The following is a 24,581-nucleotide window of genomic DNA, read 5'->3' on the forward strand; positions in this document are numbered from 1 at the left end:
CCACTTCAAGTATTAAAAATAAAAAAAATAAAAAAACAATGTCCTGCACTTTATCAAAAATGAACTATTTACAATTGTTTTTCCATTATTCTTTTAAGTTTGCCTATTGCTTGCTGCCAGACACCTGTCTGCACTTCTGTTCACATAGGTGAGCTACATTTGCTCTAAGGGAGTTAGCAGTGGAAACCCTCAGTATAGCTTGAAGATGGGCATCACTAAGTCTGGACCTGTATTTTGACTTATTGAAGGTCATGGTGGAGAAGAGTTTTTCATATGTGCTTCCAAAAAGAACATTTTAGACAGTTCTGGGAAGTAAGGAGGTAATTCTCTCAGAAATTGTCCAATCATGTCTGCTTTTCCCCGTGCCTCTCTGAATTTGGCTTTGAGCTCAGTAGTGCACTGCAGGTCAATAAGCTCCATCTGTAGCACACTTGGGGCACTGTACACATCAACAGAAAATTGGTCGACAAACATCTGAAAAATAGCAGCGTGTGTCATAAAGTCAACAATCCGTTGGTCAAATTCCTCTCTGCAGATTTTCAATTGTCAAAAGCTATGGTAACAAGCTGGCCTGGGCCCTGCAGCTTCACATGAAGGGTGTTCATGTCTAATGTCAACTAGGAATGCTAGGTCCATCACCCATTTAGAGTTATCAAGCTCAGGAACATGCAGTCTGCCCTCCTCCATGAATGTCTTCATCTCTGTTCTCAAATCAAAGAACCTCTTCAAGACACAACCCCTGCTGAGCCATCGCACCTCAGTAATATACAGGACATCACCATATGCTGACTCAATTGAGGTTGTATTCTTTAAGAACAGCAATTTTCTCCTTACAGATTAAACAGGTGGCATTTCCATTGAACGCCACTGTAAACGCTGGACACAATACACAGGGAGAGAATCTCGGATTCCGTTGGTGTCCGGGCTTTATTGAGGGTCAGGTTGGTCCAGTAGGGGAACACAAAACAAACCAGCTGCCTCCGTCGTGGAAGCAGAGGGATTAAATAGAGAAAGCACAGCTGCCACTGACGTCACAGTCGCCACGGTGCTCATTGCCCGCAGCCGTGAGTCCACAGCCTGTTTGCGAGGGAGCGGACAACACAGCTGCGGCACATGAGCACCTAATCAGCGGGTATCAGCAAGCAGCTGTGCCGTGACAGACAGCGGCCTGTCACAGCCACATAAAATGATCTGTTCTCCACTTCTCTTGAAACGGTCTGTGCTCCTGATCAACTTTCCTCTTAGTTTTAGAAAGAGACATTTTCAATAATCAAAAGTTTTCTCCACTTCTAAGGTATTTTTTTTCTAGTGTGCTGAGTGGCTGTTTTCTGTGGCTGATTTGCATAATACACGCACACTTTGCTGTCCCGTTGCATATATTCGTGCTCATATTGTTGCATCTCAGTGAGATTATAATAATGAAGTGATCTATTTTTGACATGTTCTATAGAAAACTATTTAATTAGACTACTCAAGACAAATTAGTCCAATGGAGAAAAATTTTAGATCATGTGGGGGGCCATACAAAATGGCACAGTCCGGGAGGTTGAGACCTCTGCTCTAAGGGGACAAGTGGACCCAAACCATGCCAGGAAAATGCCCCCCCACAGCATAACAGAGCCTCCGGACCCCCTCAGTGTAGGGGTCAAGCAGTCAGGTGTGTACCACCTTGGTGTCACCACACATGCACTCACCCCCTTGTCGAGAACACTAGCCAGTTGAGCATCTTTGTGACTGAAGCTCCTGCCATTCGTGCCCCAATAATGCCCCCTCTTTCAAAGTCACTTAGATCCTTTCCTCTTGCCATCTTGATCCAAAATCGAGGTCAACTGGGCGTGCTCAGCATTTGTATACATGCCACAGAGCACGATAGTATGTTAATTGCTTAATTGTATCATGCAGTACACCTGTTTGGAGGCATCTGCATTTGTTATGTTCCTGCACTCATTTATTCCGATTTTTCCTATAATTTGTCACCCGTCTGCATATATATATATACTATCGATCTCCTGCTGGATGAAGTCCTCCCCAAGATGTTTCCAATTGTTTCAGTCTGTAGATTCCCTTTAACATTTTTCACCAATCGGGAGCAAGTCTTAGTTAGGTGATGGCAGGTAGTTTGACAACCCCTAGAGGCTTCTGGGGAATGTAGTATGGGCAAGGTCTACCATCTTATATATATATATATATATATATATATAGGGTGGCACCATAAACTTATTCTGCCATTGATTAAATAAAGTTTAAGGGGGTTAAATCCAACCCTGATTATGTGTTCCATGAAGAATCGTGTGTATTTATAGCCCCACTATTGTAGTTCAAGGGACTTGAAGATGTCAGCAGCCACTCCATCTTTGACACAGATGTACATAATGTGATAACGGGTATCTGAACTTAATTAAAATCCAATTTGTCCCAAGAAACTAGATCATGTTGCGGTTTAAAGGCCCTGTCATAAAGTCTCTCCAAACTGCAGGTTGTTAATTTGACACAGAGATGCAACTGGATCTAGCTGGGCCTCATTTTATTGAAAATGTGCATAGAGGCTAACATCAAATGGTAAGTGGGAGATTTTTAGATGATAAGTATATTAAAAATTTAACTGGGCGAATACAGTGAATTTTTAAGTAAGGTAAGAATTATACATCGTGAGGGTGCAGACACTGTAATCTCCTTCAAAGTTCTAGGTCAATTTTAACTAGAATAAACATTTAAACTATTAAAACAGTGTTTCTATACTGTGATGAATACATCTCTTATGTATTTATTATATTAAATACTACAGAGTGCAATGGATATTTATCCCGAGAGATATCTGTGGATCGTATGTTCCTGTGAGACCTGAAAATTGCAGAATTGCACATTAGATAAAATCATAGTCCCAGAACTCAGATGATTTCATTTTGAGTATGTATTTGTGTGCAGGTGTCTAGGAAGGTGACTAGGGTGCAATTTATTCACTAAGTACTTTTTGATTCACTATTAATCCTTTAATTATTTCACTGCCAGTGTTTTCAGTTAAGCAAAGCCATTGTAGCCAAGCCAGGCAGGAAACTAACAGTATGCAGCACTTTAAACACTTAGAGCATTTGTTTCACTCAGCAGATCTACCTAAGTAACAGAAACAGAACACTCAATGAACAGCAACAATAGTCTATCTGGCTCCTCCTCCACCGATCAAAGCCCTGGTCCAGACTCCTGCAGCCCGTGGAATGAAAATCAAAGCAGTAGAATGAGGAAGGAACGTGCATAATGTGACGATCACTGTGCAAATCAGTGACAATTCAGAAAAAAATGTGCCTTAGTTAAATGGTGTTGCGTTGCAGGGGGTTGCAGGGAAAAAAGAGTTAGCATACAGAATGAAAGAGCTGTCCTCAACCTGCAGTTAAAGAGATATCACTTAGAGATGGACTGCATCCCAAGCAGTGATGTTCCATGGACTGCTGCAAATAAAAGCATCTCCTGTTTTTAATTTTTTCATTTTGATCTTCTGTGACCCTCTCTTAGATTAAGTTAGTTGATAGTTTTATGAAATATTGTAGGCGTTATTTTGCTTAGTTATTCAATAATTGTCCATTGGAAATGTAATAGCTCTATTACTATACTATCACCCAGTTTAAATTGTTTAAATTGAGTAATTGAAAGCTTGAAAATGAACACTAGAAGACCATGCAGTACAGGACTGTAGACTCCTGTTCCAGAATATCTATCAGGGTGTTGGCATTTCTGTCCCCAAATCTTTCCATTCCAAATGTATTTATGTTATTTATATATTCTACTTTGTTTGTTTTGCTGCATTGATTTATTTAATGCAAAATGTAACAATTAATTATAGTGCAAATGCTTTCATTTTTGAGCATAAAGCTCTTTAATATTTGGTTTCTCTTTCCATTATGGCCTACCACTGAAATGTGTGTAAATCATCTTCTTTTAGTTGTTCAGCTTAAATGAAAAATGCATTCCTATGAAAGGAATTCCACATAACTAACCTGCTTGATTTTGCCCTGTTTATTTGCAGTGTACAGTCAGTTTTTATGACTGTGGTTTATGTCTGTTTTGGGAACAAAAACAAGAACAGAGAAGAGAGGGATCTAAAGGACAGGGTTGTTTTTCAGAGACAGAGGGTAGTGATTAGAATTGGGACCTCTTCTGAGAAAAAACAAAATGAAACATGGTTTTGATTATTGGTTTATATTTTTTAATTAGCCTGCTTTCCTATGATTGCTGTTGGGTTGACTGTTATTAATTTAAAAATTCTACGCAGCTGAAAAAGATACAATTATAGAAATGCATAGACCGCCTGTTTATTTAAAATAGGACAGTGCTTATTCAATTGAGCTATTTGATTTTCTCTATGTATCCTTGTTCTAGTCCAGTGCCCTATCCACTGATACGCCAATATTTTAAGTAGTCTTGATTGTCATAACATAACTTTATTACAAGGGGAGAAAATTGGCAATCTGTAATTTAATTACTAAAGTTAAAGAATACTTTTACTACTTTAGTTACAGTACACCTACTGCAGAATTACAGTTTAGAATCTGCACTTATTTATATTCAAACTCATATTAGTATCCATTTATTGCAATTTTCCTAGCCTGGAATTAAATATAATTGCGTGTCAAAGTAATGCAAGCATAAATCAGGAAATATTTATGTAATGGTCAAATCTAGCCATTTGGCTTCAATACAATTAATTTGGACGTAACTGAAAACTGAAGGAGAGCTGTGTGTAGTATCGAAAAACAATGGATCCTTAGTATTTGCTCATGCAGTAAAATCCTCCAACCAGAACATAGCCTGAGCTCCACACACTGCAGATGCCAGATTCAAATTCTTTCACTGAGTCCTTGGTGGAGATTTGTGGGCTGAGAGGCTTACAATTGTCCAAACGACAACTTCACTAGAGACTTCCATACAGTCAGGTGGAGTCAGTGGGAGTTGTCCTCCCATTGCCATCTCAGCTGCACTATTATAGTATACATTTTAAAACTGTCTATATTCTAGGTTTCAAATGCACATCTTGCAGAACCTATTCAGCTACCCCAAGTTGTCTAGCTTGTGCTTGTGCTTGCAGACTGCTTTTTTATGTATTCTTGGCACACACGAAAGTCCAATCCAGTTGACACACACACTGTTCAGTACAACCTAGAAAAATACAGTGAACAACCCCCGTCTCTGAAAATCACAATGAAACCCAGACCTAGCAATTCATTCCAGATGCAGGAGCCATTCAATGTTTGAGGTCGAATCACAGTCAATTGGATTCACATGGCCCCCGCTGAACAGTAGAACTGTACTTTTTATTTATTGCTATTATTACTTTTCATTGGGAGTGTGGTTAATTTGATTTGTATCACTCTAATGAGTGTGAATGCTAGGCTCCCTGCTGCAATGCAGTTGAGGTATGTAGAGTATATTATGAAGTAAAGTACAATCCTTTTTTCTCTCCCAAAGATTGCCATTGCTATAGAGATAAATCAAACACCGCAAGCATGGTGCACACATTTATGACCTTCACAGGAGGCTTTCTTGCTCACTGCAAAACCTCAAACTGCATGTAAGTTGCAATTGTGTGGGTGTGACTTCCTCAGAGGACAAGGGATCATGTTCCCCTCTAAAATCCACAACACAGGGATGAATGAGAACATTTTCCTCAAGCATTTTTGTCAACACACTTCAAAATGTAGTCAAAAGCATGATTTTTTTTCTCACTTTTTTAAGGTCACCGTTAAAGGTCTTATGGCTAGCCATTGTTTGATTTCAAAATATGTGATCTGGCATATTTTTACATCTTTCAAAGTATTGTGATTGTTCCTTTAGCTTTATTTATTAATAGGATAAAAAAAATAGAATACAAAAATATCTCTCAAGGAGGGCCCATGCAAACGATTCATGTTTCTGATGAAAAGTCCTAGCAAATAAGGAATAAGGAGAAATACTGAAATACACCACATATACTTTGATATATGCATCTGTCTGGTTTTAATCTATTAGACTCATACAGATCGTGGTTGCCAGTTTGCTGATACCAAGAATTGGTGCACATCCAAATGACCTGCGGCCATTTTGTAACATGTTTATTTTTTCCCACAAATTTGTATGCTGCTGTCTTCCTTCCTGAATCTCCAGCCACTGGAATTCCAAGATTGCTTTCATTAGGCCGGTCATGTTTGCAGGGTAAGACACTGCAAATCCTTTTGGATGATTCTGAAGGCTTTGCTGCAGACAAAAGAGAATCCATTGCCTTTCCACTCACCTGTCAATATATCTGAGGACAACACTTTTGGGTGAATCTCATTAATCCCCTGTGAAGTCTTCTGAGTTCAGCCATGTGTAACCAAACATAACATGTTCAACAGACTAGTCATGCTTTATGCACAAGTATATCTTCATAACCTCATAACATATGCACCATTCCCTTCTTTAATGCATGAACTGGTACAGAGCTATTCAGGAAGAGTCCATTACAAAAGTGCAGTCTAAAGGACGGGATCTTATTGTCCTCTTGTGTGAGATCAACTAGTTGATGCACATAATAACCGTTTATGTAAAACAACATTGTGTAACATCTTAAAAAGGTAAATACACAGAAGGTTTTAGCCTTTATTCCTATTTAGAGTTACACACATTTCTGTTGGGATTTAAAAGTTTTAAATGAAACAGGATGAGTTATGAGGTGGCAGTTAGCTGGCTAATGCCAGTAAAAAAGCCATCAATTGCTTTTGAATAGAAAGCACACTACAGACTATGTGCAGTAGAACCTGTGATTTAACAGTGGAATTTCATCTGCAAAGGGTTTACAACTACTTGCTTGGATAACTGACACTTGAGACTAACGCCCCTAAAATGGACACCTATCAATATAAAAGGCATATCTTTGATCCAAGGAAATACAGTATATATATATATATATATATATAATTTTTTTTATTATAATTTTTTTTAATTACCAGGAATACCTGAATGGTGTCAGGATGATATCAAGTTTACAGGAGGAAGATAGCTAAGGAAAGCTGAAGATGGAAATGTGCAGAATTATCTACAGATTCTACAGATTCTACAGAAGGGTAGACCTTTATCCACTTTCATCCCAAGTGTGTCTTCATGCACATTCTTTTTTTTTGGTAATATCAACATTTCAGTAGTGCCAGACACTCCCACAGAATCAAGTGAATTAATAATTGGAAATATTTGGATCTTAACCTGCTTGTATGAGGGAACAACAGCCTAGCCTTGAGGATGAGGTTACTGGAACTTCCCCACCCACTACGTTGAATGAGTCAAAGGATTGCTGCAGGTGTGGTGGTTCAGGTGAATTGGGGGTGTGAAGCAACATGCCTTGGGAAAAGGTGATTTTTACTTGTGTTTCTTGTTTAGCTGGGGGTGCAGCTGTGAATGAGATGCTAGTGGTCCTCTCCTCCAGTTTAAGCCTCTGTTTAGTTGCTCAAAAGAAGCTATTTTCAAATGCACCTTGAAATGAGCTCTCATGTTAAACTGGAACTAGAGATGAAAAAATAACTTTCATTTCAGTCAAGCACACCTGTCAATCTGAACAAAGCTGTCCTCTGACTGACCTGGTGCCTCTTACAGCAGTTTCCACATGCCATGTGTGCACAGTGTTTGACTTTCCATTCCCATGTAACTGAATGATTTATCAGGAGTTTCTTCAGCAGTATGGAGTCATTGCAACAACCCCTCCACTGCCCGAGGTTTTCTTGGTTATTTCTCAAGAAGTGGATTCAAAAGAGCGTGTGCAGTAAATTTATGACTATACTCAGTAAAAGACATAAAACAAAACTGGACCACCTACAAAATACACAATCATACATTCCAGCTCCATCCAAGTGTGAGACTTTATTTAATGTTTTTACTTTGCTCAAAATATCTCCTAAATTATTTCATACAGTCATTTTTTGTCAATTTTAAATACTCTTTGGGCTCGCTTTACAAGCACTAGTCATGGACCGACTACCCTATATTATTTTAGGTACAGAAATCCTAGACTAGTGTTAATTGAGGTCTGTGAAACCAGCAATTTGGGTATCTTTGAATGTATGTCTATACTTGAATTCTCTAGTCTAACTGCACATATATTAGGCTGAATAGAGCCATTGAGATCTGGGAGTGGGAGTCAGTGCCTAGATTTGACCTACAAGAACAATCTCCTGTTAAAGCAAGTCTATATAATCTATAATTTCCTTTTTTATGTTGTTGTTGTTCATATTTCATTTGATCTTCTTGGATATCTTGTTTAATGCAATACTCTCTTCTCGTTTTTTCTTGGAGTATTTGGTTTGCTTTGGCTTTTTTACATGTACATTTACTTTTACATTTCACAAAAAACAACAACAACACAATTTCACATACAGGCAACTCAACTTATTGTAAAGCAAAGTTGCTTTAAGTCCAAATTAGCCATAATCAGGGAATATTGTTTAATTGGCCAGTTGATGTGCCGATTGCTCAATTACTCATTAGAATAGCTTAATTTGGATTAATATCTCAATATATGCATAAATGTATTGGAATTAGTGAGCGAAGTTTCTAAGGGTCTTACAGATGTCTTTTCTCATGGATCCTCTGGTCAGCACCCCCATATGTTTAAACTTGCATATAATTCCTAGTACATCACACAATAGAGCCACTTGTGATTAATCTCTTTAATATGTGATATACTTATGTCTATTCCTTTCCCAGTTTAGATATGACCATTATATATATATATATATATATATATATATATATATATATATATATATATATATATATATATATAAATATATTGACACATGCAGTAATGTCCATATTAAAATATTACACCTGGCAATATTTAGAAATCATTACAAGAGAATTGATTTCCTGGTTGTCATTTCTGTCGCCTAAATCTGCTTCAACTGGTTAATTTATTGGTGGTTATCAAATGCTGACAGGAAGTTCTTTGTGCCTTAAATTAACACATTTTAATAATGCCTCAGAAAAGAAATACAGCTCAGTGACAGATACAGTGGCAACGAAGACACTAGATCTTACCACTGAAACTGTCAAATGGTTTGTTAGCAGGACAAGTACACTCGATTAATTTTTATTTTATTAAATGGAGATCATTTTGACAGTAAGCACTTTGGAGTCAAGAAACTGTACGAGTAATTCCTGGATTAGCAAGACGAAGGATTACCTGTCTTATTGTGGGTGCTTAGATCCCATTTTTTAGTAATGTTGTTATTCTCAACCATCCCAGTTCTGGCTACTTAAAATATATATATTTGCAGCACATATCTGAGTTGTGACCCTACAGAGATTAATAAAGCTCTGGAGAGACAGAATCAAAATAATTAAGAGTCATATAAAATCTCTGCCATGCAAAAGCCTGCACTTCATGTTGGGCTTATGTGGCTGAAGTGAACAGGTGTCAGGTGTCTGTCAAGTTGATTGCCCATGCAGATAGTCTGTGTTATTCCACAACATGCCAGATAATCAATTAGGGATTTCCAGGGAAACAGCACTCAACTAATTTAGGACAGAGCAATTGATTGCCCCGCTACAAACTCTAACTCAGTGTTTCAAAACTCTACTCCAGATGGTGATTTTATTTTAGTAAATAGAATGGCTGTCATTGAATCAAAGATATATTGGATAAAGGCATCCATATTGAACACAAATGCTCACATTGCTTCCAGGATTTGATGAAGATAATAGAAAGGTTATTTGGAGGGGTGGGGGTGTGGTTGAGAACATGTGATACTTTGACTTCCTCATTTAATTACCTTCTAAGGACAATTGTGCATAGAGTCAGCAACTTGAGAAAATTAACACATTTTGTTGTGATTTACTGTTTGTAGAATCCACTGTCACACTTTTCCAAAGGATTTACTTAATGCCAACTGATCTCTGGAGAACAAACATTAATTTACAAGAATGGACAAAAAGATTTCCCCATAATAAGGAAATAATAAGGGCGTTTAATAACTGTAGAACATAATAACAATTTCAGTACATTTGAATATAAATAAATGACAACAGTACTAAAAACACAAACAAAAAATCTGTCACTTTTATTACATGGGCTATAAATACTCTGTACCACTGTAAATGTAAATCTGTAAATCTGGGCTACGTAACAAAATGGTCAGAAAAAGGCTTATACATGGATACTAGTGAATATTACAGTGCATCCGGAAAGTATTCACAGCGCTTCACTTTTTCCACATTTTGTTATGTTACAGCCTTATTACAAAATGGATTAAATTAATAATTTTAATCAAAATTCTACAAACAATACTCCATAATGACAACGTGAAAGAAGTTTGTTTGAAATATTTGCAAATGTATTAAAAATAAATATCAAAGAAAGCACATGTACATAAGTATTCACAGCCTTTGCCATGACACTCAAAATTGAGCTCAGGTGCATCCTGTTTCCACTGATCATCCTTGATTGGAGTCCACCTGTGGTAAATTCAGTTGATTGGACATGATTTGGAAAGGCACACACCTGTCTATATAAGATCCCACAGTTAACAGCGAATGTCAGAGTACAAGGAATTGTCTGTAGACCTCTGAGACAGGATTGTATCGAGGCACAGATCTGGGGGAATGTACAGAAAAATGTCTGCAGCATTGAAGGTCCCAATGAGCACAGTGGCCTCCCTCATCCATAAATGGAAGAAGTTTGGAACCACCAGGATGCTTCCTAGAGCTGGCCGCCCAGTCAAACTGAGCGATCGGGGGAGAAGGGCCTTAGTCAGGGAGGTGACCAAGAACCCGATGGTCACTCTGACAGCGCTCCAGCGTGTCTCTGTGGAGAGAGGAGAACCTTCCAGAAGAACAACCATCTCTGTAGCACTCAACCAATCAGGCCTGTATGGTACAGTGGCCAGACGGAAGCCACTCCTCGGTAAAAGGCACATGACAGCCCGCCTGGAGTTTGCCAAAATGCACCTGCAGGAATCTCAGACCATGAGAAACCAAGATTGAACTCTTTGGCCTGAATGGCAAGCATCATGTCTGGAGGAAGCCAGGCACTGCTCATCACCTGGCCAATACCATCCCTACAGTGAAGCATGGTGGTGGTAGCATCATGCTGTGGGGATGTTTTTCAGTGGCAGGAACTGGGAGACCAGTCAGGATCAAGGGAAAGATGAATGCAGCAATGTACAGAGACATCCTTGATGAAAACCTGCTCTAGAACGCTCTGGACCTCAGACTAGGGTGAAGGTTCATCTTCCAACAGGACAACGACCCTAAGCACACAGCCAAGATAACAAAGGAGTGGCTACAGGACAACTCTGTGAATGTCCTTGAGTGGCCCAGCCAGAGCTCAGACTTGAACCCCATTGAACATCTCTGGAGAGATCTGAAAATGGCTGTGCACCGACGCTCCCCATCCAACCTGATGGAGCTTGAGAGGTCCTGCAAAGAAGAATGGGAGAAACTGCCCAAAAATAGGTGTGCCAAGCTTGTAGCATCATACTCCAAAAGACTTGAGGCTGTAATTGGTGCCAAAGGTGCTTCAACAAAGTATTGAGGAAATGCTGTGAATACTTATGTACCTGTGCTTTTTTTTTTTTTTTTTAAATAAATTTGCAAAGATTTCAAACTTCTTTCACATTGTCATTATGGTGTTTTGTTTGTAGAATTTTGATGAAAATAATTAATTTAATCAATTTTGGAATAAGGCTGTAACATAACAATGTGGAAAAAGTGAAGCGCTGTGAATACTTTCTGGATGCACTGTATGTGCAGGTTTTGAAGAATGAAGGTTTTAATTTAATTTGAATTCTTTATAGTGAATTACTTTATGCAGTGACATATGTTGCTTATTGACCTGACTAGCTTAATCCATCTTCAGCACCTTGGACAACACCACCTGGCGAACATGTTTATTCACTGCTCTGTATCAAGACCCTCAATGCTGATTGCAAGAAATGTCAGACACTCAAACATACCTTTGCAAACTTAATTTCAGAACTGCTTTGAATTGTAGAGTGCTGTTAGGGTACACTACAAAACAAAATGCTGCTTATGGATGTGGATACCAATTAATTACGCCATTATGGTAAAACAAAACAAAAAACGCACAAAGTCTTGCAAATATGTCCTCCATGAGAGATTAAAGTGTCTCAGTTATTCAGGTTTAGATTTTGTTTTTGTTAATAAAGTGACATTGCTCTTTGAGAATCTATTTTGTTCTTGTAATACCTGTGTTGTAATAGAGGTTTTAGGAGTTTAAGAACCAAAGATATATCAACTAAGTTTGTTGTATGTTGTTCTTTACTTTTAGCAATAAGTGACATCACATCCAAGTCAGAGATATACAGACACACACAAACACATTTGACTTCTTGTATAATAAAACAATACTTCAAAATGACCCAAGATTACACTTTAGAAGTCACTGGCTTTAGGTATATTTAAACAGCAGTAAAACAGAATAAATAAATACATAAATGACAGATTGCCAATCTGGATCATACACTTGGCTTCACACTGACAGAAAGAGGCATCAAACTGCTTACCTTTGAACTGTTTCAACTGAAACAAATGTTTTCAAATTTGGCAGTGCATTACTACAGAATTTAATAATATTTTGGCTTCTTCCTCCAGTTGAGAAACAGTAAAACTTAATCTACCCTGTATTCAGTATGTTCATGCTTTGTTAAAATAAAATTGGATTTGGACATGTTTGGAAGAACCCTGGCAACGAATATTGTCTTGTTTTATGCAAATATTCCAATTATTAAAAATAAACAGCAGGAAAGGGCTGCCATATGTCTGGGGGGTTGAACCAGGCAATGCACATTCCCAGCTCTGCAAGAGTTAGTCACAGAACACTGAAGTGGCTTAGTACATTTCAGTGGGTAATTTCACTGATTTTCTGAATCTTCAAAACCTCATGCCTATACATTCTTGCCTCAATAATCATACTGAATTTCAATGTTCAGTCTTATTTGGATGTATTTACTTATTTATTTGGTTGAATTGTTTTTAACTCTTGGGAAATACAATACATATTTTTTATGTTGGCTTCACAGATGCAGATTAACACAATTCTTGGCCTATGAAACATTTTAGGTAGGATAGTCTGAGATGAGTGCTTATCCAGGTCTCTGAAAGTATATATTATAGTTTATCAAAGCGGAAAGCAATGCTAAAGACTAATTACAAGAAAAGGCACAGTGGAAGCAGATGAAAGTGTCTTTTGAATATAATAGAGCGTATTATCTGGTTTTAGGGACTGATACTTAATAGAACTCATGTATGAAAACTGTGCCTTTGCACATATTGAAGACATTCAATCATTAGAGAGGAGGATATACAAAAAGCTCCTGTAAAGGAGGAACATCTGTGTTCTCAGGCTGTTCCCACTGGTATCTTGAGGAAAAACTTCATTTCAAAACTTGGTTTGTAGTAGTGGTGCTGTTGACTGTCTCCCTAATGTAAAGAACCCCTGTTATTAAGTTAAACCTATTTCCTGTGATGTCATTAGAACTGATAACTCAAATTAATAAGGAATTAGGATTGAAGTGGTGTCACAACATTTTTAATTTCATGAATTGTATCATTCAACAAAACACATCTAATTTTACCAGAAGTCTATGATGAAAAGAAGCAAAAGACTAACACAAAATCATTCCTAAAAAGGAGTGCTTTGGCCATGTGTCTATGATTCCCTTTTTAATATGTAATTTGAAGAGAATCTAAGAGAACAGGAAATTAAGGGGACAGTACCCATGCTAATCTGACAATCCATCCATCCATCCATTTTCGAAACCGCTTATCCTGGCGAGGGTCACGGGAAGCCGGAGCCGATCCCGGAAAGGCATAGGACGCAAGACAGGAATATAATAATGCTGTCTGATAATGCGTATTCTAATTATTAGTAGCATGTTCAAGGTATAGTCAGTCTATGAATAATTTCTGCTTAATATACCTGCCAGAATTAAAGTTACTCAGCCACCCACTTTGAATTTACAGCAACCTTAAACTGTTTCAGTGAATCCCTAATGCAAACCCAATTTATACATGTAACAGAGAGATTCCTCGGATGGAGAAATGTTTCATTCCTTGGCCCTACTAGCAGTTGGGATCTCGGAAGTGGGAATGGTCAGAAAAACTGAGCTGGTATCTGGGGCCCTGGTGTGAAGAAAAATTGAGTGTTGCCAGAGGAAATGAGTCAGTCCACCACTGATAGGTGACACAGGGCAGAGGCATTTAGAAGCCTCTGAAAAAGCAGCGAAACAGTGTTGTGAATGTATACTACCTATTTACACTGTACATCTTGACAACTTATCTGAATCTAATAAGGACTTACAGACTGACTTTAAAAAGTACATGGCCCCAGGTTAGATGCTTCATGCAACTTCCTCCTGCGCTGATTTGTCCAACACACATTAGTTTACTACATTTGTCATTATAAGAACCTACATGCATCATATAATCAGTGTTTCCTAATACTTTGTTTAAGATCACAGTTTGAACATCTGAGATTTCCAGTTTATTTATTTTACTAACTACAAATCCTCAGTTTGTAAATAAATTGTATTTTCAAGGTTTTTCCACAGTGTAATTACAAGCGGGGTTCAAAGAACATAATTTAACACAATCGAGTTTCTTTATCCTTTTGTAAAATTTTTATAGTGTAAGTGTGGAATGTATTTCTAACTGGTTTTGGTTTTCTTTGATCTCTCAACAACTACTAGTAGTGGGGCTGTTCTTTACCAGATGTTCTGAGAAACTGTTTCCGAAAAACCTATATCCTGTTTGTATGTTTTCTATTTAAAAATAAATAAACATATTATTTGCACATGTCCTTAACAATGCCTAAAATTACTGTGGAATTTACACAGTCAGATTGTTTTTTTTCTTTTAAATGGATGCAAAACAGAACACTTTACAAAGAGCAGTGGTGATTAGAACTGCTGAAGAACTAAGGATTTGGTTTTAAAATTAGGGACCGAGCTAAATTTAAATAAAAGTAATTCATATCACATTTGAATATGGAGTTGCAGGAGTTGTAGGAAAGGGAGTAGTGGTAGTAGGTGGAAGCATATTTCTTAATAACAAATTATACCCATGACATTCAAAATAGATATGTAAGGTGTTTACACCCTAGAAGTCCACTTGCAAACACATATTAAGGATTTCCTTATGGATACCTACCAAAGAAGTAGAGTGAGAAACCTGTTGCAATTTTCTTAAAATTTAATTTGAAGCCACCTCATCACGTTTTGAGGGAGTAAACAATGAGTTTGCAGCTCAGCAGTGTTTAATATTGATTGGAAAGACACCAATGCTCAAAGCCAAGTAAAGAGATGAGGAAAATTGACCTTCTAACCACATGATGGAAGTGTCATTAAAATTACCTCAGACAAAAGATAGATATTACCACAGTAAGCTCAAAGGGGGCATTTACAGTAAAAGCCTGACTCATATTCTTACAATATCAACATTTATTTGGAGCCAAACAGGGCATTACATGGTGATTATTCACACAAGTTAGCTTGAGGAAAAATAGTTATAAATACAAATATCTGTCTTTTTACTGCAACAGAATAAACTGAATACAATTTTGAGACATTGAATAAAATGTCCCAAAACATAAATTAGTTTAGCTAAATATCAAGGAAATGGAGAAACTAACTGCTTCTGTGTTCTGCACTCATGTTGATCCTTATACAAAAGGAAGGTACATTAGGAGGTATTCTTACTTTCCAAGTAGGTGTTCTTCCAATAACCCTCAGCTATTCTACCATATATAAGCTCTTGAACAGTTGGAACAAACTTTGCTTCAGAAAACTATGAAATTGCTTAGCCTTTTAGGCCTGCAGGACAATATGTAAATGAAGAAAATAAAAGCAATATCCAAATAACAAACTAATAGAAAATATTTTAGATTTTTAGATGATAGGCATCCTTAAGAGGTTAAAGATATATTTGATACAATCAGCAGTTCCATGTTATTTTTACCGCTAGCATGCAAATACCTCAGTTGCTATTTTGATACTTCCTAATGTGTATGCAATACACATACAGAAGTACAAGTCCGTGTTTGTATACTCTGTTGGCAGGAGCAGCCATGGCAGCCCTTGGGGACAGGAACATGGCGTTCTGAAGACAATGATCTTCATGCTCTTGTCATCAATCAACTGCCTCAGTCACCTGATCTCATCCCAAAAAATTCCTGGTTATGGGATTACCTTTAGGCCTGTTGGCAAGCTAGTCAATTACCTCCCATGCCCGAACACAAGCATCAAATCATTAGAATTTCTTGAGATATGTTGCAGTCACAGTTATCAACATTTTTCATCTGTTAGCTGGTGTAGTACAGTATGAAAGAGCACACAGTAATATGCCTGTCAGTGGTGTCAGAGCCCATATTCATAAAATGTTCTAACGATACCTAACAATTAAGCATTTATGGCTACATTTCTAAAATACATTAATTTACTTTAGCAAATATTTGGCAGCTTAAAAAGTTGGAATGTATCACTTCTTCCCTAGGTATTTTGTGTCTTCATTAGGAAGAACAGGTCATTGAAACAGCAAACATATTATGGATATGACTCTATCTGTTCTGTTTTATTGCTCATCTTTTATTTTTCCCCCAATTCCCACCATTCTGAGTAGTTTTTATAAATTAACACTGCACCGTTTCCCAGCTATTACATTTGAAATTGCTTTATGGTCAACTTTAAATCCATGACTATACAAATTCTATAACCATCTTGTTGTTTTGTAAAGATAAAGATAAAGACTAAGACTTCCTATAAAATCATCTCTAAGATGTTCGGCCCATTACAGAATGATGCCCCAAATCCTAAACATGAATAATCATTTAAAATGTTTCTATTCCACCAGAGTGAGAAGAGTGCAAGCCACCAGTCCTGTACTGTCAATACCTGCACTGCTGAAATGCTGAACACAATCAAAAAACAGATCCAACACTGTTGTGGTCTTAAACAAACCTTAAGCAAGTCGCTCCAAGTCTTGCACCTCCACGATGTTGGATGATTGTGCTGCGTGGTGAAATACATTAAGCGAAATGTCAGACTTCAGGGAACGGCTTCAGGAACATGTACCATGTACAGGTAATGAAAAATCTTTGGTACACTTTTGCGGGTATATGCATTCCAGACTCTCCATGGCATTGCACCTTTCCAGAAGTTAATAAAACACTCAAGACTGTTCTGTGGGGGACAGGGGTGGGGGTACAAGTAGGTCATGCCATAGGAATGCACCTGAAAAGCAGAAAACTGTACCAGGATTTTTAAGAATTGGAGCTTGTTGTGCTTAGAACTCAGTTAATGATGTAGCCAGGAGCCCAGAGTCAACTGCGCCCCTCTGTAACAGCGCCGAGAAGGTCAGAGCACCGCCAGAGCATTGAACTATTACCTGTGACTCGAACACTACGCGTCACAAAGACAGATTGCCCCCAACAGTGTCATTCCCCAAGAACACTTAATGCTCGTATATCTGTTGCAGGAAATCTGTGAGTTTAACCTTACAAGCAAATTGGGATCTACTAAACCCACAGCAACCCTCATTGGGGAGGGATAAATCTCTTTCTCACCTCTCAAAGTGCTTCCCAGCAGCCCTTGGTATCGTCAGGATCAGGGTCAAAAGTCTAGCGCTAGCAGGGAGCCATTGCTCATTTCTGACACCTTGGCAACCTTCCCTTGATGGCCACAGTCCTGTTTCTCGGACCTCAGCGAAGCGAGATCCGTTTCCCAAGTGGACTGAATCAGATTCATAATTGTTATAATAATAAGCAAATAGATATATGCTATAGAACAGAACCCATGGTATTTTTCAGAAGGACGTTGAAGTGCATGGCTCCATGGTTCATTGCAACCTGCTCAAGTGAGTTTCCGATTCAAACTTTCCTTTTAGAGGAGAAACATAAAGTAGTAATGCTGATTCGCATTATTCAGGGTTGCTCCCCAAGGCCATTATAGGAAATATATATTGTAATACTAGTAATATTAATACAATAATAATAATAATAATAATAATAATAATAATAATAATAATAAATGAGAAATCTAACTGTATGCAGTAATTCCCCTCACTTAGTAACCACAGCTGATGCTTTGAATATGGTTTTAGTATTTAGTATAAAGTTTAGTGTGAATTTTCTACCATTTAAAGAGACTTTTTAACTGAAGACATGATTTTCTTGAAACACTTGCCTTATGATTTTGTTAATGAAAAAAAATAAAGAATTCAGAACTAGAACAATAACTAAGAATACCTTAATTGTTACATCAGTTAATTCAACCTTTGCATCAACCTAAAAAACATGCATCAGTATAAGAAAAAAATCATGTTTTGGTGCTGCACACAGCTTCCTCTGCACTGAAATATTTTCTCACTGTGCTTTGTTTTGTGAGGGACTTATTATTCTTTATAAAACCTTGATTGCATGTTTAGATACCATCACATGTAGTTGGTTGTGTTTACCTTTGACTTATTTCTGTACAATTAAATCAACAAAAACTTCAATCAGTTGACTATGAAAGATATCACTTCTGAAATTCGTATGAGAGATACGTGCCGCACAATGTTTTTTCTCTCTTGTGCAAACACATTGTTTATGAACTCACTGCAAGGATTTAAAGATATGCAAAATGTATACGTGTGGTTTAGGAAGGTTTAGTTAAATGGCACCCTGATGTATACATTTCATACACATTATGCTTACCGACGTTTCACTTTATTTATATATATATATATATATATATATATGTATATATAGATACATTAATTGGAATTATACATCAGAAAAACATGTACACAAAGTTTGATAAAAGGATTTTAGGGATGCAAATATCAGAAAAATGAACATACATACATACATACATACATACATACATACATACATACATACATACATACATAAAACAATCTGTTGGAATGTAACACTAGTGTAATTATTTTGACTGATTGGGGATTGAAGTGGAATCATCAAGTCCCTCAGCAGTTCTTCTGTCTCTGTAGCTGGAAGAGTCAAGACAGTGTGAGCCAAGTGACAGACACAACTGAAATATTGCTCTGCCTCTTGGGGAAGTTCATTACAACACCCTTTAATAACTGTTTGACTAAGGCGGCTTTCAGCAGTCACCTCTGCCACATTCACTCTCCACTCCACCCCTGCTCTTGCCCTGTGATCTGGGGGAATACGAGCTGTCCTTTTGTCGACCTTTGCCCCGCGCTTCTCACTTTGGAATCATTTCCAGTACAACATTAACCATATTCACATCATGCAAGCCAGATCCCAAATAAACATTTTGGTCTCTGCAGTACAATGGAAAGTACAGTGCAAAGCTCTCTGTAGGAACCCTGTGAGCTCACGTAACCCTAAACAAGGTTCTGCAGTCAAGCATGACAGTAATCCAATCCAGTTGCAGCTTGTTGCTGTTTGTTTCTGTATAAAATATTTACCTAAAAGCCTCTATAAGTCATTATCTGATGTTTGATTCGCTGTTTTTTTTTTTCTTGAGCTGCACAAAGAGGCACAAAGCAAAACAAAAAAATGAAGGATTGTGGCAATGCCAGACTGAATAATGAAATGACTTATCAGGGAATTTAAACTGATAAGATAGCTCTAGTCCAATTGAAAGGTATTGCAAGATTCACGTTTCAGAGCTGGCATATGAAAATAATTATTTGGTAAACATGCTAGCTTCTTGAACCTGATAGATTGCAGGTTTGTATATTTCTTTTGGGATTTTAGTAGTTGAGAAAGTTAAATGAACAATTCCATGTAATAGCTCAAGCCTGAAAAAGTGTGACTTATTTTTAAGTAGTTATTTCATTTGATTTAAAAATTCAAATGACCTCTACAGACTGCCCTTGGTGCCCTATATTATATATAACTTTCAACGCTCACAAACAGTTCTTCTACATACTGGGTCTTGATTTCGTACAGCAGGGCCCACACACCATCTTTGTCTAAGTTGTTGACTATCGTGATCTAAGATATCATCTCCATACTAAAAGGGGTGCTTGTTATTGGATCTTATCAAAAGGTTTCAAGTTAATGTAGGAGGTTCCAACCCATATCAGCACACAGTAGTGGAGTCTGGATAAAGTGAAGGGTATGTAAAAGATAATAACATGCCGATCCAAACAACAAGCACTTAGCAGTGAAACAGAATGCCAAGTTTAAGGGCCAGGATACTGGTAACAACCAGACTGCTGTGTTTCAAATTTAAATTGTTGCTTTTGTTCTCTACTATTAGTGCCCAATTAGTTACTAATTACTTGTAACTAAACCATTACATTCACATGATTCTTGCAGAAAATCCATCCTCATTTTCCAAGTTGTGCAACAGAAAATAATGTTTTGGTGGAGTCTGTAGAGATTTAATAAAATAGGAGCTATACCTCAGAACAATCCAACAGATTTGTTCCTCTCAGCATCCTGGACTACATGTGAGTTAGAACAGAAAGATGTGCTTGACATCTTTGAAGAAGCATCTGGTTAAACAGATATTGATCTATCTCTCCCACAGCACATTTAACTAAATAACAGAGGATTCATTATTAACCTGAAATTCGTTCAAATACTAATTTGTACTACTACTAATCAAGGTAGTAGTACATGTGGGGGAATAACTGGTTAATGCACAGAAACCAAAGACTTGCTCTAAGAGGATGAACACATAATAATAACAAGGTATCGTCTATTACACTTAATAAGCAATCTATTAAATATTAATATATTGGGAATAACAACATATAATAGCAGTATTATTGCAGTTATAAACCTTTATAAAAACTCTCAGGAAAGTAAAAGTAAGATAATTCAACAAGTAATGTGTCAAATGTATTTTATCTAAAATCAGTTACAAGATGTTAAGATGTCGGGACAATAATAAGCCCCAATAATAATATGTATGTACATATGATAACATGCAAATTACCTTAAGGTTACATAAATTATGGTTAATAATGATGGTCTTAATGGTTGTTAGTCATCAAATGTTAGTTTTAAATTGATTGCTTATTAAATGCTATTGATGTTATCTTATTAAAACATGTTACTGCATCATTCTATGGTGAGGTAGAGAGGAGTGTGCCAGAATCAGGCTGTTTTATTTAATTTGCATTCATAACTTTATGTACATAAGAGTCTTGGCCAGCTTTATAATATTTGCCCATGATACAAAATAGGAAATTGTAGTAAGCAAAAAGGAATTAAAACCGGATGCAGTGCAGTGAGACATGTCAAAGGAATTTGATACTTTGTTACATAAGATAGATAACAGGTCTGAAAAGTGGGTCATGCATCAATTGATGACAGGAATGAATTAATACAATATTGATAAAGGTTTTCAGAATTTTTATAAGAACCAACGAGTGCCTTTGTTCAACCAAAATGTTTTCCTGCCTAATACTTGATGTCGGCTGTCCATTCTGTTGATGAAAGAGGCCTGTGTCAAAATGAAAGCCATCATCAAGCGACATGTTTAGAATTAATTATTGGTGGGTGGATCCGGGTTTTGATTTAATCTGGGCCAAAGTCAATCCAGACTTTACTTCAGAGTCAACACAAATATCAGGACCAGAGGGCAATAAAAAATTGAAATTAAGGCCAGCTATGTTCAGAATGGAGGAAGAGTCTTTACACGGATCAATGTGGGACTATGGCAGAAACTGTACACTCGTGTTCACCATTCCCTGTCACTGGGAGTATTCAAGGAGACTCTGGGGGTTTTGTTACAGGACTTTTAGGAATGAATACAATATTGCTGGAAGTGTGGTGAGATCCGTTTATGCATTATTCTCATGACAAATACCCAGTGTCATTGTACCTCAATAAAAAAAATATAATGGGGATGGATGTATTTTTGACCCAATGTTTTCTTCTTTAGATAATTTACAGACCCCATTTGGCTAAAGCTCTGGAATCCTGGAAAAGAAGCCAAGTCAAGCAGCCCAGTCAAATTTTTGTTTTAGTTGAAGGAAACATAGAAACAGATTAGTAGATCAATGTTTTTTTTTTTCTTTTATAAACATATGGTTTACATAAATGCCTCAAGGATTGCACAACATATTGCCACATATCTCAATGAAGAATCTCAGAAAGCTATTGATGTGACCTTTTCAATCTTCAACAGAAGCAGGATACAAGCCTTTCTTATATTCTGAGGCCTTGTACCACTGTTTCCCATTACCTAGATTATCTATGTATATAACATTTGAAAAAGAAAAAATACATACATTCACAAACTCAGATATTTTATGGGCAAGATGTTGTAGTTTGCATTTCCTTCTCAGCAAAAGCTCAAAATCTGTCCTTATTCAAACTGAAATGCTTTACAGTCGTGCTGCTGCTGCTGATGATGATAAACAATCTATGAAAGAAGGTATAGGAGGTTTACAAAATTCACAATTAAAATGAATAAATAGAGAAAGTCCAGAAAACAGCCAGACAAGCAATGTATCAGGCCTGTATGTTAAGGTGTAACCACAGACTTCCTTTCCTGTACAATCACCACACAATTACTGGAAGAAAAGCCATTCTAAATATGCTGTATTTGTTCACAACCGCCACTATAAACTAAACAAAATAAAACTAAACAAACCAAAGTTTACTTTACTTTGCAGAGAAAATATAAAACTAAATCCATACTTTTTACCAAATGTAAGTCACCTCTAGGTCATCATTTATGAATGTAAACTACAATCTGTTACTTTTACATTGAGAGTATAATGAGATTAGATTCTTTCCATATAATTTTATTTAAACATAAGAATTGTAATTCCATTAAACTAAAAGGGGATAAGAATATCACAAATATTGTACAGCACCAAGGTTGGATCCATCTTCTTGTTGATGCTGTAAGGACAGGATGTCAAATAAGTGGTCCATCTGTAATCATGCTTAGCAAAATATAATACATAGACTTTAACTTTAAGAATGTTTGTGGACTTTTCCGAGATCAATTCAAATGGATCTGTCAAACTTTCAAGTCTAACCCAAATGGATCTGTCAAAATGCTTTGGTTTGTTAGCAAGTGAAGCTGCAACTGCTCACAAAAACTCCACAACCAACATCTCAATCATACAGATATTATTCATTGATTTTATGTTTAACCTTACCTAAAAAGATACGCAAAACATTGGCAGTGGAAATCAATTAAAGGTTTTTGGACCCGGTTTTTAATTAAATATTTGTGACTCATTTCCTAGCTCCATGAAGCTGGTGATGAGTGCTTGTCTATTATTTTTAATAAATGAACATAAAATTGAAATGCAATGTGTGATTTGTTGCAGTTAAGGACTAAACACACTGCAGCATTTATCCACTGTTTTATTCCCTTCCAGAATGTATACTGTGATGTTTACATTCAAACTTAATCAAATTAAGTTGTATACAAATGCAGAGGGCAAGTATTAACAGTAATTTGCAGTGCAGACAGAAACAGTAAGCAGTTATATATATGTACTTGTACGGATCTGGAAACCCTTCTTTTGTATTTTATCTCAAAGCTGGATGTTACTGTAAAGCAGACATGGACAAATGCCTACCATATACAGAAGGAAACAGAGGTGGATTACCTTTGAATGATATTTGGATCAAAGCAAAATATTGAACATGAAAGGACAACATTTTGTAATAGTTCATAACTTCAGCGGGTAAGAAAGGATGGAAAACAGAATTCTGCAAATGTGTGCTCTTTTATTTAGCGAACTCAGTCTGAAGCCACCCTTCTCGGGATTGCAAGTTGAATGCTGAGACCACAGAGAGAGAGGCAGTGACAGGTGTGCCAGCACAGCCAGGGTGGACAAATGAAGATACACACAGAGGGGAAAAGGTAACCAGGTCTGTCATGAAATGTTATGTGCTCCTTACACAGACATTTTTTTTTTTCTGGAACATGTATACAGTCATGAATACACAATAACAGAAGCCTACACATAATTGTATGACAGCTTTAGCTTTGGGTGTGCAGTGCCTCTGATGGTTTCGACATTTAGAAAAAACCTGTATCCATTACCTGCATAAAAAGCAACTTATTTTGTAGAGACCACCCTATAACTTGGACCAAATCTAAATCACTACCCAGCTGTCAAATTAAAAGCACAGTACGTGATGGAAGGGTGGCATTAAAAAGAAGGAATAGCCTGTGAAACAAAAAGCTGCCATCAAGTACTAGAACTGTAATCTGCAATTGGTCAACATTGTGGTTTAGTCAGGGCCTATGTATATCTTTATTGGTGTAAGACCTGTGGCTAATAATTCAGTTTTCATTTTGATCTGTGTTGGAATCATCATGGCTGGCACGGGACACTTGTTCCTTATTTTCATAGTCTTGCTCATTATGATAGTTCATGTGATCTTTATGAGAAAACACCTTGACATCAGTAATCAACAGACAACACTGAATAGACTGCACTGTTTCACACTGTGATATTACCTGATGATCACTAGTTCTTTTGGCATTCACTGTAAAAGGAAAGAATATGCTGAATAACTATATCTGTATCCCAATTACGAAACTTAAAAAAAAAAGATTTCCTGTAGAGCTTGTTTTCAGTAAATTTATAATTTTACGGACGTGACTTTTAAT

This window comes from Amia ocellicauda, chromosome 12, assembly GCF_036373705.1.
Source record: "Amia ocellicauda isolate fAmiCal2 chromosome 12, fAmiCal2.hap1, whole genome shotgun sequence".
Lineage (NCBI taxonomy): Eukaryota > Metazoa > Chordata > Actinopteri > Amiiformes > Amiidae > Amia > Amia ocellicauda.